We start from the raw sequence: 17,948 nt of genomic DNA, 5'->3' as shown, positions 1-17,948 counted from the left end.
TTTCACCAGAAACAAAACAGAAATTATAAAACAGGGCGTCGGAACAGAAAGTGTTGACAGAGTTAGTTAGTAACTTCTATTAACAATTCCAAATATCTGTTTCCTCATGTGGTTAAGGTTTAGTTAGGGTTAGATTAAATTAATTAAATTGTGCTGAAGGCAGAAATCTCAGAGATGGGTTTCTCAAAACATGAGAAGATAAAACTGAAACTTTCTAGCTTCCAGTAAAGACATCTCAGAAAATATGTTCTTATGTTATTTAAGGGGTTAACAACCTTTTGTAATTTAGGGCCCACTTCTGATTGTTTTGCACACTTTAACAAATAAATGAGAAAATTGTAGACGGCTACAAGATACAAATGTCCATTTTGTTTGCAACATAGGACTTTGATTTAATGTAGTTTCATTTACTACACATTATTGAAAAGTGATCACAATATTCTGTAGTTAGATCCGCCAAGTCAGCGCACAGCAGGCTGACAAAATGCTTTGAAAGTACAACAACTGCTTTTCCAATTCAATGCTTTGCTTCTGTACAGTGATGACTCATTTAGTTTTGACATGTTCCATGTTAATAAGCACTTTTTCTTGAAACTTAATAGCTTTCGAACAATTTAGTATTAAGGTTTTTGTTACAGTATTATATTGCCTTTGTCTGATAATGTTTATTATCTTAAAGCTCAATGGAATGTTTTGTTTCACTTGCTATGAGGAAGTAACTTTATCTGTAGGATTGTGCTATAACTGGTTAAACAACCGATTTATCGGACTGTGCCAACCTTTCCTGCAATATATATTGTTGAAGCGCTGCATTCTCACATAGATGAGAGGTATACGAACCAAAGGAGCACATATGAACAGGTAATTCATATATTTTTTATAAATTAAATATTATTTTCAAACTTTATATATATATATATACTGTATATATACAAACATATATATATTTAAAATATGTAAATATATATTTTCTTAAAATGTTATTCTGATTTCTATCTTAATTAGAGTGAGAAATTACTTGAGACACATAGGTGCCAGTGCCTTTTGCCAGTAGCACGACAATAATAATATATTAATGAATAATCGTAGAAAAATAGATTGAGTCAAAGAAGAAGTGATTTGTTTTTTGTGCAGGACGAGATTCAGGTGCAAATCCTGAATTGTGTTAACATTACAAGATATGTCTTGTTTCGTTTATCTATTTAGTTTAACATTTGTGCAATTTTCTCAAAAACTATTGCACTTACTGTATATGAATAAAAAGTGTTGCACATGTGTGTGACAATTTTGTGTATATTTGACGTTTTAATGCGGATCAATATGAATGTAAAGGTTCAGAATAAAAGTATTGCTTTTCCTTAAAAAATATATTCTGATTGTAAATGAATTATTAAAAAATTGTTGTCTGGTCAGAAATTAATGTTCTGTTTACCTCTGTGTAAGCTACAGTGTCTGCCATCAGTGCCGTTTTTAACTAGCCTTGTGAGCCAATAGTATCAAGTTGCCAGTTAGTGTGAAAAAACGAAAAATGGCTTATTTTGACGAAACATTGGTTCTGCCTTTGCTCGATGGAGTCAGTTTGAGGAGTTTCAAGGGTTGAAAAGCCACTTTTCTTCTTGACTGGTAAGCTAAAGGTACAGTAAGGTTTGCTCGTTAACTAACTGGGAATCTACACCGACACTGTCCATGGAAAATGTACAGGACTGTCTCAGAAAATTAGAATATTGTGATAAAGTTCTTTATTTTCTGTAATGCAATTAAAAAAACAAAAATGTCATGCATTCTGGATTCATTACAAATCAACTGAAATATTGCAAGCCTTTTATTATTTTAATATTGCTGATTATGGCTTACAGCTTAAGAAAACTCAAAAATCCTATCTCAAAAAATTAGAATAGTTCCTCAGACCAAGTAAAAAAAAAGATTTATAACAGCAAAACAAAATCAAACATTTGGAAATGTCCATTAATGCACTCAGTACTTGGTTGGGAATCCTTTTGCACGGATTACTGCATCAATGCGGCGTGGCATGGAGGCAATCAGCCTGTGGCATTGCTGAGGTGTTATGGATGCCCAGGATGCTTCAATAGCGGCCTTTAGCTCATTAGCATTGTTGGGTCTGGTGTCTTTCAGCTTCTTCTTCACAATACCCCACATATTCTCTATGGGGTTCAGGTCAGGGGAATTGGCAGGCCAATCGAGGACAGTAATGCCATGGTCAGTACACCAGTTACTGGTGGTTTTGGCACTCTGGGCAGGTGCCAGATCATGCTGGAAAATGAATTCCTCATCTCCATAGAGCTTTTCAGCAGACGGAAGCATGTAGTGCTCTAAAATCTCTTGGTACACAGCTGCATTTACTCTGGGCTTGATGAAACACAGTGGACCAACACCAGCAGCTGACATGGCTCCCCAAACCATCGCTGACTGTGGGAACTTCAGCTGTATGCCATAATCAGCAATATTAAAATAATAAAAGGCTTGCAATATTTCAGTTGATTTGTAATGAATCCAGAATGTATGACATTTTTGTTTTTTAATTGCATTACAGAAAATAAAGAACTTTATCACAATATTCTAATTTTCTGAGACAGTCCTGTAGGTTGTGCGTCACACTGGCAACAAAGTGTTTTGACGTGAACGCAATGGAAGAGGGAGGGGGAGTGCGCCATCTAGAGGCTGAATGATATCAATGGTATCAATTGCTCCTTTAAATCAATGAACATCTTTCGCTATTAAAACTATTTAACTAATTTACAGGACTATGCGTCCTTGGTCGGGTATGCAGTACCCTTTCTGTTTTTTTTGGAATTTAACTCATTATATTTGTCAGCAGGATTTAATTTTGGGCTTTGGAGAATGGCAAGTGAAATCATGTTGCCTGTGCTGCTTTTGGGGATGATAAGTAAGTATCCAATTTAAATCAATGTACTTTTATTTCTGTTGATGTATTTATTTTTGTTAATTGAAGTTAGGAGACTCAAATGTTTAATTGGATAACAATAAATGTGTTTGTTTTCATAGGCATGGTGACTCCTCAGATTTCCTCAGGTAAATTGCAGTTAATATAATCTCTTAGTCATTTGTTTATACTCTTAACATGTTAGTAATACAATCAGTAGCTCAAAGCAGTTATTACTTCAGGGTTATACCTATTTCCCCTGGATTACAGCTAATACCACTGCTGTATCATATATAGTAGGGTTGTGCCAGTGAACATTTTTTTAAACCGATTTAATAATAAGCCGTACCAGTAAACTGAACCAGTATACAGAATCTTACCACCAGGTGTCTCACTTGACTCAGCAGCTACTCTCGAGTGGAACAACACGACACAGAGCAGCAACAATCTTACACACATTCAGTTCAGAACAAACAGGAAATCAACAACCTCTGTCTACAGCTGTTAGACTGACATGACACTGTCACAACCATGACATGACAGGAGTTATTAATGTTGGCTGTTGTCATTAATTGTCATTCGGTAAATGATCACACTTTAAATGCAAAGTTGACATTGTTTGAGAAGTCTTCCTTAAGACTACTTGACATTAATGAAGACAACATAACATGTCAATGTCTTAAGTTTGACAGAAGGCTTAATTATCACACTTAAATAAACTATTTAGTGTTATGTGTTAACATAACATATGTATTCCTTGTCCCTGTGGTTTGCTAACTGCCAATAAATAAGAAGAAGCAGAGAGTGAAGCGGCACCAATAGACCCTTTTCACAGCAGACATTTTGAATGTGTTCTACATTACATACTTTTTCTTTTTACTTTAAGTAGTTACTGCGGCTGCTGTTACAAAGCATGCAACATGTGACTGGATGCAGTAGAGCATCCTGGTATTTTTGCGACTGCATTTCACATAATATGTGTTGGGACTTAAATATTTTTCTGGTATACTGTAGTGTATAGTATGGTGGTATAGGTATTTGAATGCAGAGTTTGACTTGCCAGAGCAGGGAAAGCACAAGTGAAATAACATTCATGATGGCTGCACACCATTTAGGTGAGACAGTTAACTATGCTATTAAGCTCTGCTATTGTGCATGCTGACTTAATGACATGGCTTACTTACAGTTAATGGAATTGAACCATGGTTGATGTGATTATTTACGCTTGAGCTTTTCCTGCTTTGACAGACCAAAATGTCTGCGATGAAAAGGGTCTATCAGAAGGACAGCTGACACATCATACTTTTATTTCTCACAAAAAACAAAATGCCATTATGGCACAGTTTCAGTTTTCTTTGAGACTGACTCTGCCATATCTCATCTTGTCACCCCAAAAAACACATGAACATGAGCATCTTTTCCACCTTCACCTTTACTTTATTTGATCTTCTTCATAGTGCCGGCCTCAGCTTGGCAGCAAATTGCGCACGGCCTGTCGGAAACTAGTGGATATTAAACATGGATATGATTGGTTAGGTGTGGTGAAATGTTAAAAACACTGTGCAACATTTGCCAATATAGCACTTACCAATAGGGCCAATATGAATGGGCATTATAACTTTTACAAATGTGACATCTTTTCTTCTTTCTAGGACCCCTCTACCCAATTGCTGGAACTACAAGCTCAAACACAGACGATGGAAGTTCTCCTCAAATTCGCCTGCAACGACCTTTTATATATTTCGGCCGGTCGTTTAATCAGATTTATGTATGTAAAAATAATTTTAGCAAACGTCTAAATCCATATCTTTTGTAGATTTGTTAGCAAAGACAAGAAAAGTGTTGTAAATGTACAAACATGTATAAATACAATAGTATATATATATATATATATATATATATATATATATATAGCAAGCAATAAATATATTGATATCTAAAATCATGTGATTGCCAATGAGTGTAGTTGATTCCTACTAATTCTTTGTCAGTAAGAACTGGTTTATTTGTTTGCAGGTAAACCACAATGGACACCTGACCTTTAACGCACCATGGCGTAGTTACACACCTCAAAGGTTTCCATTGCATGGATCCAGAGACATCATCTCTCCATTCTGGACAGATTTAGACAACAGAAGAAATGGTCAGATCTACTACAATCAATACACCCGCGGCAGTGTCCTCCAACAAGCTACACGAGACATTAATGGGTACTTCCCAGGGTTAAACTTTAATGCCAACTGGGTCTTCGTTGCAACATGGTATGAGGTGGCCTACTATTCCAAATACTGGAACGGTAAGTCATATTTTTCTAAATGGGAAAATACATATGATATATACAGTACAGTATGTGTATTTTACCGATTACTATATTTAAAATAATATTCATAAGCAAAACATTTTCAGCGAACAACAGTACAAGCAGTCTTGATCTCTGGTGGCCGGTACTCATTTGTGCTGATGAACTACGGGATAATAGCCTCAACAGCTCGCAGAGTACAGGTTAGAGCCATTAAATTATATGTATTATACTACAAAACATGTTAAATTACCATGCCTTACTCAAATATGAATGCAGTGATGACAATGTAGTAATACAGAAAATGTAAAAATGATTTTATCAACGTGACATGTACTTCCAGGCTGGATATGACACCGTTGACTCCACTCATCATTTCATCATCCCTGGATCGTTCTCTAACACTGCAACGGGCAGCAACTCAAATTTCCGCCTGAACAGCAACGTCAATGTACCCGGTCGCTGGGCTTTCCGCATTGACCATGGATCAAGAGGCTGCACTTTCAATGGTAAAACCAAAACCAGAGGGTGGTCATCATTAGTACTTCTTTACAGTATTGTACATGTGACCACTCACTAACCCTAACCGAAGTCTGATGATTGATCTGTGCTTGTTGAACAATGTTTTATATGCTGCACACAGCTGAGTATTATGCACTGAACTGCTATTACATTAGAATAAGGTGACATACAGATTTGTATTGGTATGCCAAAGTAGTTCTCAAAAGTCAGATGGTGAGGCATCTAAGTGTTCTCCAAGGTTAAGATTTTGACCATGACCCATTCCACTGTTTGCTATTAAAATAAAGGCAAAAATGCTCCTGAAAACGTAGAAAGTAAAATGGTTCAAATGGTAATAGTGTTTGCATGTTGAAGTCAACGCCTTTCAAGGTACCTTCCTTTTTATTTTCTTCAAAGGTCAACCGGTGCAGCTGGGTGACTCATTCTGGAGCGACAGAACCTGTGCACAGAAGTGCACCTGCACCTCAGCAGGCCTGCAGTGTCACAGCCAACCCTGCTCCTTTTCTCAAATCTGCAGACCTACTGCCTTTCAGTTCTCCTGCCAGACAGTGCGGAGAGGCACGTGCACCATAAGTGGTGATCCACATTACTATACCTTCGATAACAGAGTGTTTCACTTTCAGGGCACCTGCACTTATGTTCTCTCTGAACAATGTGGTCGTGGGTTGCCCTACTATAGAGTAGAGGGCAAGAACGAGCACCGGGGCAGCACTCGAGTCTCTTGGACACGACTGGTCAAAGTTCATGTCTATAATGAAACAATCGAGCTTGTCAAGGGACGTCGTGGAGAGGCTAAGGTGAACAATGAGAACTAAGTGTCAGCTTAATGTAATATTTTCATTTGGTTCATGTTTTTACAACTTTGTTTTTGTTTGCTGGTATGCTTACAGGTTAATGGAAACTTTGCAGCCACTCCGATATCCCTTAACAATGACACCATCCAGATTTATGAGTCAGGTTTTTCTGTGATCATCAGTACTGACTTTGGCTTGGAGGTATCATATGACGCCTACCATTATGTTAGGATCAGTGTGCCCTACACTTATCAGAATGCAACATGTGGCCTGTGTGGAAACTTCAACAATCACCCTGGGGATGACCTTCGAACCCCCCAAGGCGAGGTTGTGAGCTCTGATGTAGTTTTTGCCAACAGCTGGCAAGCATCAGGAGACAATGAGCCTGGTTGTGAGGCCCAATGTGGAGGTCTTAGCTGTGCTGCCTGCACTGAGGCTCAGACAACTCTGTACAGCAATACTGCCCATTGCGGTATCCTCCAAAACAGTTCTGGACCTTTTGCTGGTTGTCATGTACGACTTCCCCCACAGATCTTTGTGGAGAGTTGTGTGTATGATCTGTGTGTAGGAGGAGGGTACCAACCCATTCTGTGCCAAGATCTAAATGTGTATGCAAGTCAGTGTCAACAGAATGGTGTACAGCTGCCAAGCTGGAGGAGACGAGACTTCTGTGGTATGTCTGTCAGTCAATCAACATTATTTAATATAATCTTTTGGCTAAAATGTCAATGATGTCAAAATAACTGTTGTTTTCTTTTGTATAGAAATCCCCTGCCCAGCCAACAGCCACTTTGAGTCTCAAGGCACAGGATGTCCAGCTACCTGTGTGAATCCCAATTCAACCCATAACTGCCCTCTCCCTGGCCAGGAGAGCTGCATCTGCAATTCAGGCTACATCCTTAGTGCTGGGATCTGCGTCCCTCATCATGAGTGTGGCTGCAGATTTGAGGGTCGCTACTACCGCTCTGGAGAAACTGTAATACTAGACGAGGACTGTGGGAGACGTTGTAGCTGCAGTATTGGCTCCATGACTTGCCGCTCCCATGGTTGTGGCCCATTAGAGTCTTGCGGGGTGGAGGAGGGAGAAAGAGGATGCAGACCTAACAGCCATGGAACATGCTGGATAAGGGGCCCAGGGTCGTATCAGACATTTGATGGATTGACATACCAGTATCCTGGGGCATGTCGATTGACCCTTGCCAATGTGAGGGGATTGTCTAATCACCCTCACTTCATGGTGACAGCAGAAAAAGTACCCAGAGGCCAGCAGGGTTTTGCCAGGGTGCTAAAGTTTGAGGCAGAGGGAATGCAAATATCCATTGAAATGACAGGTAGCAGCAAAGTTCAGGTAAGCCAAATATAACATTTTCAAGAGCTAATGAAGAGAAAGTGAGTAGTGACACCAGAGAAGTTTTATTAAAACAGAGGATTATTTCTGTCTTGCATTTTGCTATCTTGTTTTGAATAACACATAAATGGAAACAATTTCTCCCCAAAAAATGTTTTTATATAAACTGAAAACCTTGTCACCCATAAAATATGACACTAACTGTTTAAATGGTCCTTTAGGTTGACGGTGAGCTGATCAGACTACCTTTCAGCTCAGCATCCAACCGAATCCAAATCTACCACAGCAGCATTCACGGTATAATCCTTCGCACCTCCTTTGGTGTAACTGTGCAGACAGTTTGGCCTCATTTTGTGCGTGTCACTGTACCTGGTGTCTACAATGATTTACTGGGTGGACTCTGTGGCAATTACAATGGTCACCCACATGATGACTTTCGCACACCCAATGGTGTCCTGGTGAACAGCTCTCAGGACTTTGGAGACAGTTGGAGAGATGGCTCCCTCGCTGCACACTGCGTGGAAAGTGTAGATATTAACTCTACAACAAATTACAATTCTAGCGAGCACTGTGGCATTCTTGACTCCCCACATGGGCCTTTCGCCCAGTGTTGGGCCATGGTGGACCCACGGCAGCATTTGGAAGCATGTGTGGAGATCATAAGAGCCTCTAGAGATCCAGCATCAACGCTTTGTGAGGTCCTCAGAGATTATGCACTAATGTGTCAACAGAAGGGCGTTGCCCTAGAACACTGGAGGAATGCAACTGACTGTGGTAAGCACTTTGCAACTTTTTGGTGTAAGTAGTTTTGATATAACATCAATGATTTTGCTGAATGCATTGTTTTGTTTCCACTAGAGCAAAACTGCCCCCTAAACAGCCATTATGAATTCTGTGGAAGCTCTTGTCCTTCGACCTGCCCCAGCCTCTCCTTCCCTTTCGCCTGTAACACTGTGTGCCAGGAGGGTTGCCAGTGTGATGATGGTTTTGTTCTCAATTGCAATCAGTGCGTACCACCAACAGCCTGCGGTTGCAATCACCAAGGACGCTATCGGCGAGTGGGTGAAAGGTTCTGGGATGGTGAAGAATGTCAGAGCTTTTGTACCTGTGATGGCACTACTGGGGCAGTCCACTGTATCCCCAACTCCTGTGGTCCCCAGGAGTCCTGTCGTGTGGTGGATAGTGAGTTTGGCTGCCATCCCAATCCTCATGGCACATGCTCTGCCTCGGGTGACCCTCACTACCTAACCTTTGATCGCAAGGCCTTTGACTTCCAGGGAACCTGCCGTTATGTTTTGGCAAACCTTTGTAATGACACTGATGGGCTCCACCAATTTTCAGTGGAGGCAAAGAATGAGCAGTGGAGAGGGTTGCCAGTTTCGATCACAGCTGAAGTTTCTGTGAATGTGTGGGGCTACCAAGTGCATATGTCGAGGGAGAGCGACGGTGTGGTACAGGTTAGTTACAGATTCATAACTATTGAAGACATTCTTTATCAAACAATTATTTTACATACATACATTTTATATCTAAACTGGATTCAAAATCTTTTAAAAAAAAAAGCACCAGATAGTTTTGCAACGCAAGTACAAATCTATGACTGTTCATCCAACTTTGTTTTTCCAATTTTAAAGGTGAATGGAGTAACCAAAAACTTACCTATTCTCTTGAATGGAAGTCATGTATCTATCTATGCAAGTGGATCTCGCATATTTCTCAGTGCTGATTTTGGCCTAAGTGTCATGTACGATGGACGGTATACAGTGTCTATCTCTGTACCTTCAAGTTACAGGTAACTGAAATTTATTGTACCCCATGTTTGAATGCTTTAGTCCACATACAGAAAATATGAGACACATGTAGCATCAATCTGTCAACATGTTTTTGACTTTGGATGTATATAATTTTTGTCACCAATACAGAGGGAAAACATGTGGACTTTGTGGAAACTTTAATGGAAATCCAAATGATGAGTTCCACACCCCATCTGGAATGATGGTCACCAGTCCACAGGAGTTTGGGACAGCTTGGAAAGTGGCAGGAAACGACACCTGCAGTGATGGGTGTGGCTCCTCTTGCCCACAATGCACCAATGACCTACCTGCTAGAGCCCAATGCGATTTGATTCAGGCGGCTGACGGCCCCCTCAGCTTCTGCCATGAGCAGGTGGACCCAGCGCCATATTTCAATGACTGTGTGTTCGATGTATGTGTTGGAGGAAATCGAGGCCAAGATCTTCTTTGTAGGGCTATTCAAACATACGTCAGTGCCTGTCAGTCTGCTAATGTACGAATCTACCCTTGGAGACAGAACACTACCTGCAGTAAGTTAACTAACAATGTGCTGTTTACTATACATTCAGCCTAAGAAACAAGTGTTATCCAATAAAAGGTCTCTGGATCTACTGCATCTTTGTAAAGGATTAGTTGATTCAATCATTTCTAACCATCTGACATCCATCACTTCTTTTCTCACTTATAAAGGAGTTCACTGTCCAGCCGACAGCCATTATGAGCTATGTGGTACCGACTGTGGCCACACCTGTGCCAGCAGCATTGATGCCAGCTGTGTGCAGGTTTGCTCTGAGGGATGTTTCTGTGATGAAGGTTTTCTCAGGAGTGGGACAAGGTGTGTCCCTGTGGAAAGCTGTGGCTGTCAATATGATGGCTTCTACTATAATGTAAGTCAAATAGCTGTAAATGAGTAAACCACCAGATTTGTATAACTTTGCCCAACAGATTCATTTGATAGTCTCTATGATTTCCGTTTTTACACATATAACCATTTCCCTTTGGTCAAGGGTTAATAAGGAGCTCTTATATGTCACAGATTTCAGAATCCCGTCTTCTTCTTTAATCTGACGATCTCTACCTATCATCAACAAAAAACTATTGCCATCTTCCTAAAATAAAGTTATTTTGCAATACTTACATAGAGAGAGGACAAAAAACAACACTACAATAGTGGTCCTGTTTATCATCAGACTACTACTTAAACCTGGAAGAAAAACCTCTACTTTATTTTGCAACACATATTGTGTGTAAAAACATTTTGTAGCATGACCCCCCAAACTGTGGTAGCAGCTGCCGCAAGTAAAATAAATTGCAGCAAACTGCCTTTAGTCTCAGATTGTGCTTCTTACACTTAAATACACAACATTTGTTCGACAAATGAACCCTTTTTACATGTACTCTCCCCATGACCATTATCACCGTTTATACATTCTTCTTTTTCTATTTTGTTTATTTTTCTATTTTATTAGTGTTAGACCTACTATTGTTATACACAGCCCACAAGTTATATACATCTGTGTTATTGTACAAACTGGCATATGCTGGACAATAGTATGCATTATCCCATTCCCTATTTCCTGTTAGCAGCATTTTTGTCTTATTAAGGTAGCACATGCGAAACTCAATAATTTTTACGTGTCTCTCTTTTTCTCACATGTTGCAGGCTGGTGACTCCTTCTGGACAGAGGGTTGCTCCCAGCGATGTGAATGCCATGCTCCCAATGACCTGCGCTGTTCTGCTGCATCTTGCACTCCTGTACAAGAGTGCACCATCAGGAATGGCCAGCTGGGCTGTTTTGATGCCATGTCTACTTGCACTGTGTGGGGGGACCCACACTACATCACCTTCGATGGAGCACTGGCTCATTTCCAGGGCACATGCTCTTACATCATCACTGAGAGTGTGAGCCACTGGCCCCAATGAAACACAGTTTCAGGTGGTAGCCACCAATAATCATCGTGGCAACAACCGTGTGTCGTTTGTGTCAGAAGTGGATATATACCTCTCAAATGAAACAGAGAGTCTGTATATCAGGATTGGACCCAATAAAAGAGTAAAGGTAAACTCTTAATAACGTTCAAGATGAGCTACTTTCTATATCAACCTAGTGTAAACCCAGCACACAACAAGTGCCTCTTCACTTCCTATCCCCCTCTCTCTAATCTCTCATTTATCCAGGTAAATGGAAGTGAGGTGTCTCTTCCCACCACTGTAGGAACCTTAGCTCAGGTAGTAAGACAGGGAAGATACATAGTGGTCGATGCAATGGACTTGATAGTCCAGTTTGATGGTCAGAGCACATTACTGGTGAGAATCGGCCAAAATCGTGAAAACAGAGTCACCGGGATGTGTGGAAACTTCAACAGTGACTCTGCAGATGACAAAGTCTTGCCCAATGGCACATCTACACAAAATGACAATCACTTTGGACACAGCTGGAAGTCACCCACAAGCCAACCAGGGTGAGCTGTTGTAAAAATAAATGTTGTGTAGGGTATTCCACACTCACAGTGACATCAAAACTTCATTAGTTGACAATATTTTACAGCATGAACAACAGTACAGATATAAAAAATATGTCCAAGTGTTAAACATATAATGTCTTTTCCAGATGTGGATCCACAGATGTAAGGAGTGGTGATGGATTGAACGACTGTCCATTTATGGAAGAATATTCTGAGCTCTGTAGTATCATCACCAACAGTAGCGGCCCATTCAGTGCCTGTCACCTGCACTCTGACCCTCAGCCATTCTTCAGTTCCTGTGTCTACGATCTCTGCCTCTACACTCCAGCCAATGGCATGCTGTGTTCTGCAGTCTCAGCCTACGAAAGAACCTGCTCGGTTTTGGGGTTAAACATCCCTGAATGGCACTCGGCTTTACAGTGTGGTAAGTCTGCACTGGGCTAATGGACAGCAGAGATAATGAATAAGAAAATAAATCCTTAAGTTAATAGAGATTTGCCAATTGTCATACTTTTGGAAGAAGGTATGTTCTGTTACTTGTTCTGTTTCTGTTTCATCCCTCCTTGTCTCCTTTCCCCAATATTTGCATAGCTGATTCAGACCCCTGTGAACAGCTGGACTGTACAGAGTATGAGTGGTGTGGTGAGAATGACGGTGTGTACAGCTGCTTCTGTGATGAGCATCACCATCGGCCCAACAATGAGAGCTACGGTGAGGACAGCTCCTTCTAAAACACTGCTTTGTTTTTTAGATAAAGGCAGTGAGGTGTAACATGAGTTGTAGACGTTGTTACATACTACAACGGGTTGTTCGTCAAGTAATCACCAACACAAAAGCAATAGGACCAACTCAGGTTTAGGATTATTATAGTACTTTCGTTAAAAACAGGTAGAACTTTTACTTAAAAGGTGTATTTCTGCAAAAGATATCCAATTACTGACCTTAAAATTCTGTTAATGCACCGCTGAGTGCGGGTAGAAGTTTAAGATTGCAGTGCTGAAAAAGGTAATTATGCAATCGGCAGCTTAAGCCAATTCACTTTCAAATTCTGGGTACATTTTGAATGAATTCAGCCGATCTGATTGGCAACAACATTGGCTCATGGCTCAAGGGAATTGTATTAATATGAACCATCCACCATGCCAAAATGACATACAAAACATGATTTCTCAGAAACTATGTTAAAATTTAAACTGGCGGTCAAAAATAAACCTATAGGATTGTTACGATATCTGTGAGACCTGTGTCAGTATGACTTACACTTTTCAATTTACAGTAGTAATTTTATCCATTAATAATCCAAACATATTGTTTAGTACAGATTGATCCATGAGATTAGCTAAACAAAAACTACATAAATATATATATTTTTTATTTCTAACATCTTTCACAGATTCGTTCATCACTTGTGACAGTAGTTCAGGCACCATGTCCGTGTCACGCTGCCAGCTGTTTGAAGCTGGCTTCCACTCCAGCGCCCTCCACCTCCAAGATGACTCCTGTAATGGGACTCTCCAGGACGGACGACTGGTGTTCCACTTTAACAATGAGGACCAGCTGTGTGGGACCGCTCTCAGGGTACAGTCCATAGACTACAATACAGACTAAAGAAGATTTTAGATGTAAATCTTCTCCATAAGACATATTAAAACTACAAACAACTCTTACCATTTTATCATTTCCATTTCTAGAGCAACGGAACCCATTTCATATATGAGAACATCATCCAGGGCGACGTGGACCCTCATGAAGGTCTAATTAGCCGCCAGAGGAACATTCATCTGGATTTCTGCTGTGAATACGCTCTGGACCAGGCCCTGTCTATGGCTGTGGGCATCAACCCAGTAGAGAGGTGACAACACCATCTAATCTGCATGATTTTTTTACTTAAGGGTTGCTAACTAAATACAATTAACAGTAATTTTATAGTGACCATTCGTCCATAGTGATATGTCATGGCGTATGTAATGATAGTAGGGTTTCAAAATGTACGTATTTCAATAACAGTATATTAAACAGTGTAACATCTGCACATCTGACCTTTTTTGAGTACTTATCTTCTGTGGCAGTGGTGCTCTATAATGACTGTGGTAATAACAATGAGAAAGATTGAAAGTAGGTGCCCTTGCTTGTCAAAATGTTTGTGTATTTACCCGCTTATTGCATTCTGCACCCTCACTAATGTACTTACCATTCAAACCAACTATACAAAGAACAGTAAAAACGAATTCAGTGAAGTCTGTCCCTGTTCTGTAAATGTGAATGTGTCAAAGATTGCCAGCAATACTTTGTTAGTAAAAACTTGCCAGTGAATTGTTCCTTGTTGTTGTTCATAGCATTGTGAGGAAGAAGCTTCCATCAGGCCATGGACAGTATCATATGAGAATGACCCCCTACCAGGACGCTGGGTTTCGATTCCCCCTGACCAGCAACAGGAACATAGAAATGGAAATCAACCAGAGGTTGTATGTGGAGGTGCGGACAGACGGAGTCGATAGAAGGCAGATCTCTTCTGTTGTGGACTCTTGTTGGGCGACGCCGGTCAACCTCGCCAGCTACCCCGTCCGCTGGGATCTCATAAGTGCAGAGTAAAGGAACTATTGCAACTTTATCTTGTCTTACCACATTGATCACTAGTTCTTGATTGCCAAAGTCTGAAAAATAATAATTTGCCCTCAAAGGGCCTCTCTTCAATTGTTCCACCCATCTTCTCTTTTATTACTTAACCCTGTTTACTTTATAAGCTGCCTTGGTAACATAATAACTTGTCTTCCAGGTGTCCTAACCAAGCAGATGGTACTGTAGAGCTGCTTCAGAACGGCATCTCAACTGTGTCCCGATTCTCCTTTGAGATGTTCACCTTTACCAACTTTTCATCCATCTACCTGCACTGCCAGGTCCACCTGTGTCTTTTGAGACACAACAACTGCACAGCTGTAAGTACTACTGTGTGTGTTTGTAATGAGTTTAGATAGATTATCAACAGGTGTATCAAATGAAGCCTTTGATGTGGTTTTCCTGCAGGATTGCTACCCAGGGTACCACAGTCGAGTTAGGAAGGACGTATCCTACCATGCCACCACTGACATCTCACTCGGACCACTAACCTTGCTGTCAAATAGTAAAGGTAAAGCTCTCTTATCTTCTTATAACATTTGTACTTTTGATGACACAGAGTTTGAAGAATACATTTTATGTAAACTTTGGTTCTTCTCTTGCAGCCCGAATGGTGTAACCGAGCAGTGCTCCAGGCCAGTTGACCTCACTGGTGACCTTGCTCGTCAGTTTGCTAGCAGCCAAAACTCTGACCAAAGGCAATCAAAGATGATCCATGTTCTTAAATCACTTAACATGCATTTGTATTTCTATTTGAGAGGCCTTGTACTTGAGTTGTGTATTTGTGGTGAGGTAAAAGGTAGAAGTTATTTAGCTATACAACAGTAGGGGGCGCCAATGTGCAGCATACAATACATACTGTATGTTGAAGTCATTATAGGATGTTTAGAAGGTGAATCTTTAGTTTCTTTGTAATTCTTATCATTACATTTCTGTCATATATAAGGTAATCATGTATAATGAAGGTAAAAAATCATAAAGTATTTTTATTCATGAAGTTGAGTATATTCATAGTGTACACAGTAGAATATTCTATGGTTGCTGCAAGCTGCCAGCATAATTTAATCAACAACAACAACAACAACAACCATATTGTGGCTTATTACTGAATGATACTGCAGTCTAATGCAAATTACTGTTACAAAGCACTTGTCAGTGCAAGATGTCTACAATCAGAACATGAGGTACATATCTGAATTTGTTTGCCTGCTTCCTCTCAAAACGGTTAATAGAATGCTTCTAACATTTCCTCTTTCACAAAATAAAAATACATTGCCACATAGTTACATTTTTATATACTAATGAAGTGAAGAAGAAAGTTCAGAGAAAATTAAACCAGGATCTGACAAAAAATTGAAAAGTAATGCTTTGATAACCGCCCGCAATGTACAGTGTCATTGTTCATTATACTGATGGTGTAGCAGTACAGTAAGTACTGAAACATATAGAGGAATATGTTTGAAGTCAGGGAATAAGGGAGTAACACTGTGTTTATACTTTGGAAAAACAGACAGTCAAGAGAATTTGAATTTTATTTTCAGGAACATACTGTATGCCTATAGGCTTTACTTTTGGGGAGCCGTCATGTTACACGCTTGCTTGCCTTGAATTACCCCTTAATGGATGAATAAACTATTTTGAATTGATTGAATTGAATTGAGGTCATGATCGCTACATTCATTAAAAACAACTTAATCGAAATTCATTGCACAATATCAAAATGAAATATATAAAATAATCTAGGTTTGAAAATTGTTGGAACATTTGGAATAATGTAAGTACACAACTCAACAAAGTATATAACATAGGTCTAGTCGTTTTTACACATAATAGTGCAACATTGTTACATAATATATCTTTAAGTGTTAAAATGATCAATAGTGTTTCTCCTTTCTTATTGGTATACAGCAGGGGTATTCAACTAAAATTCTAAGAGGTCCAATTCGAGAAAATTTCCGTAAGCAAAGGTCCGGAGCATCATGTCTAACTTGCGTTATGAATTAGTGTGATATATATTGAAGTAGCCTAGTAGCTGTATCAACGTCTGCACGTCATCAACAACTGACTGTCAAATCTAATAAAGAAAGTACAATTTAAAAACATTTAGACAATATTTATTGTCACTTAACATTGAACTATACAGATATATATATATTACTGCAGATATGTATAATGTTCTTCTCGGGCTGCATTTAAAAATAAAATTGAGAAAATAAATAAAATAGCTTTTGAAAAATTGTGCATCTTAAAATAAAGTGCTTAATCTTAGAAAAATAAAATAAAGTTTAGCAGCAGCTTGAGTTTCCGTGAGTCGTATTCTTGATTTAACAGTCTCAACCAATGTTAGAATAAATCAGTCTCAACCAGTGGCGGGCCATGCATTTTACACCTAGGCCTTCAGTGATGTCCTACACGAGGGGTCGGGAACCTTTTTGGCTTGGAGAGCCATAAAAGCCAAATATTTTTAAATGCATTTCCTTGAGAGCCATATATTTAATAAATTTGAACGCAACTTTATGAAAGGAGAGGGGAGAACTAAAAACAAATCCGCTGCTAAATGTTTTACTTTAAAATTATACAGTATAATTATTTATTACTCGTTAATCATGTTAAAAAATGTCAGCGAGCCATATCGCGTCACCAAAAGAGCCATAGGTTCCCGACCCCTGTCCTACCTGAATTATTCCACCTCTTAATACCATTATTATGACGCCATGGCTCTAGAAACTATACATTCAGACAGAAACGCAGTATAACTGGGCGTTGCATCACCTTAACATAGTAAAGTAAAACAGCGTTATATTAATATTTCTGAAACATTTAGTTGTAAATAGCAGGTATTTCCAGCAGTACAATTTGCAGTGCCTCTCGGAGGCTGTGAGCCGGGGGTACCGCTTGTAGCTCGGACAGCAGCAGGATTGATGGACCCACAAAACGTGGAGCCAACTTCTTGGATTCTACTCTGAGGGGTAGATCCTTTGTAGACAACCAGACCCGTTGCCCCGGCGTTTACAGGGGGGCAGGAATGCGACGTCGGTTGGCGGATCGTTGATAACGATCTGAAGAGTGCAGGAGTGTGAGGCGAGCCTGTCTCCATGTGCGTCGACACGACCTACGAACGCCTGCACAGAGGGAACGCTGGCCTCACGTTCCTGCTCTGGGAAGAGTGATGGCTGGTAACCCCCGAGAGCACTGGAAGGGTGAGAGA

The 17,948-nt window shown here is 39.9% G+C and overlaps 1 pseudogene; it reads left to right on the top strand.

Moving 5' to 3' along the window:
- The first annotated feature begins 2,859 nt into the window (after positions 1-2,859).
- On the top strand, positions 2,860-15,472 carry LOC115024276 (alpha-tectorin-like; annotated as a pseudogene).
- Positions 15,473-17,948: the final 2,476 nt, after the last annotated feature.

Source organism: Cottoperca gobio, chromosome 19 (assembly GCF_900634415.1).
Source record: "Cottoperca gobio chromosome 19, fCotGob3.1, whole genome shotgun sequence".
Lineage (NCBI taxonomy): Eukaryota > Metazoa > Chordata > Actinopteri > Perciformes > Bovichtidae > Cottoperca > Cottoperca gobio.
The sequence above is the reverse complement of the archived record's forward strand: the minus strand, read 5'-3'. Positions and strand labels throughout refer to the sequence as shown.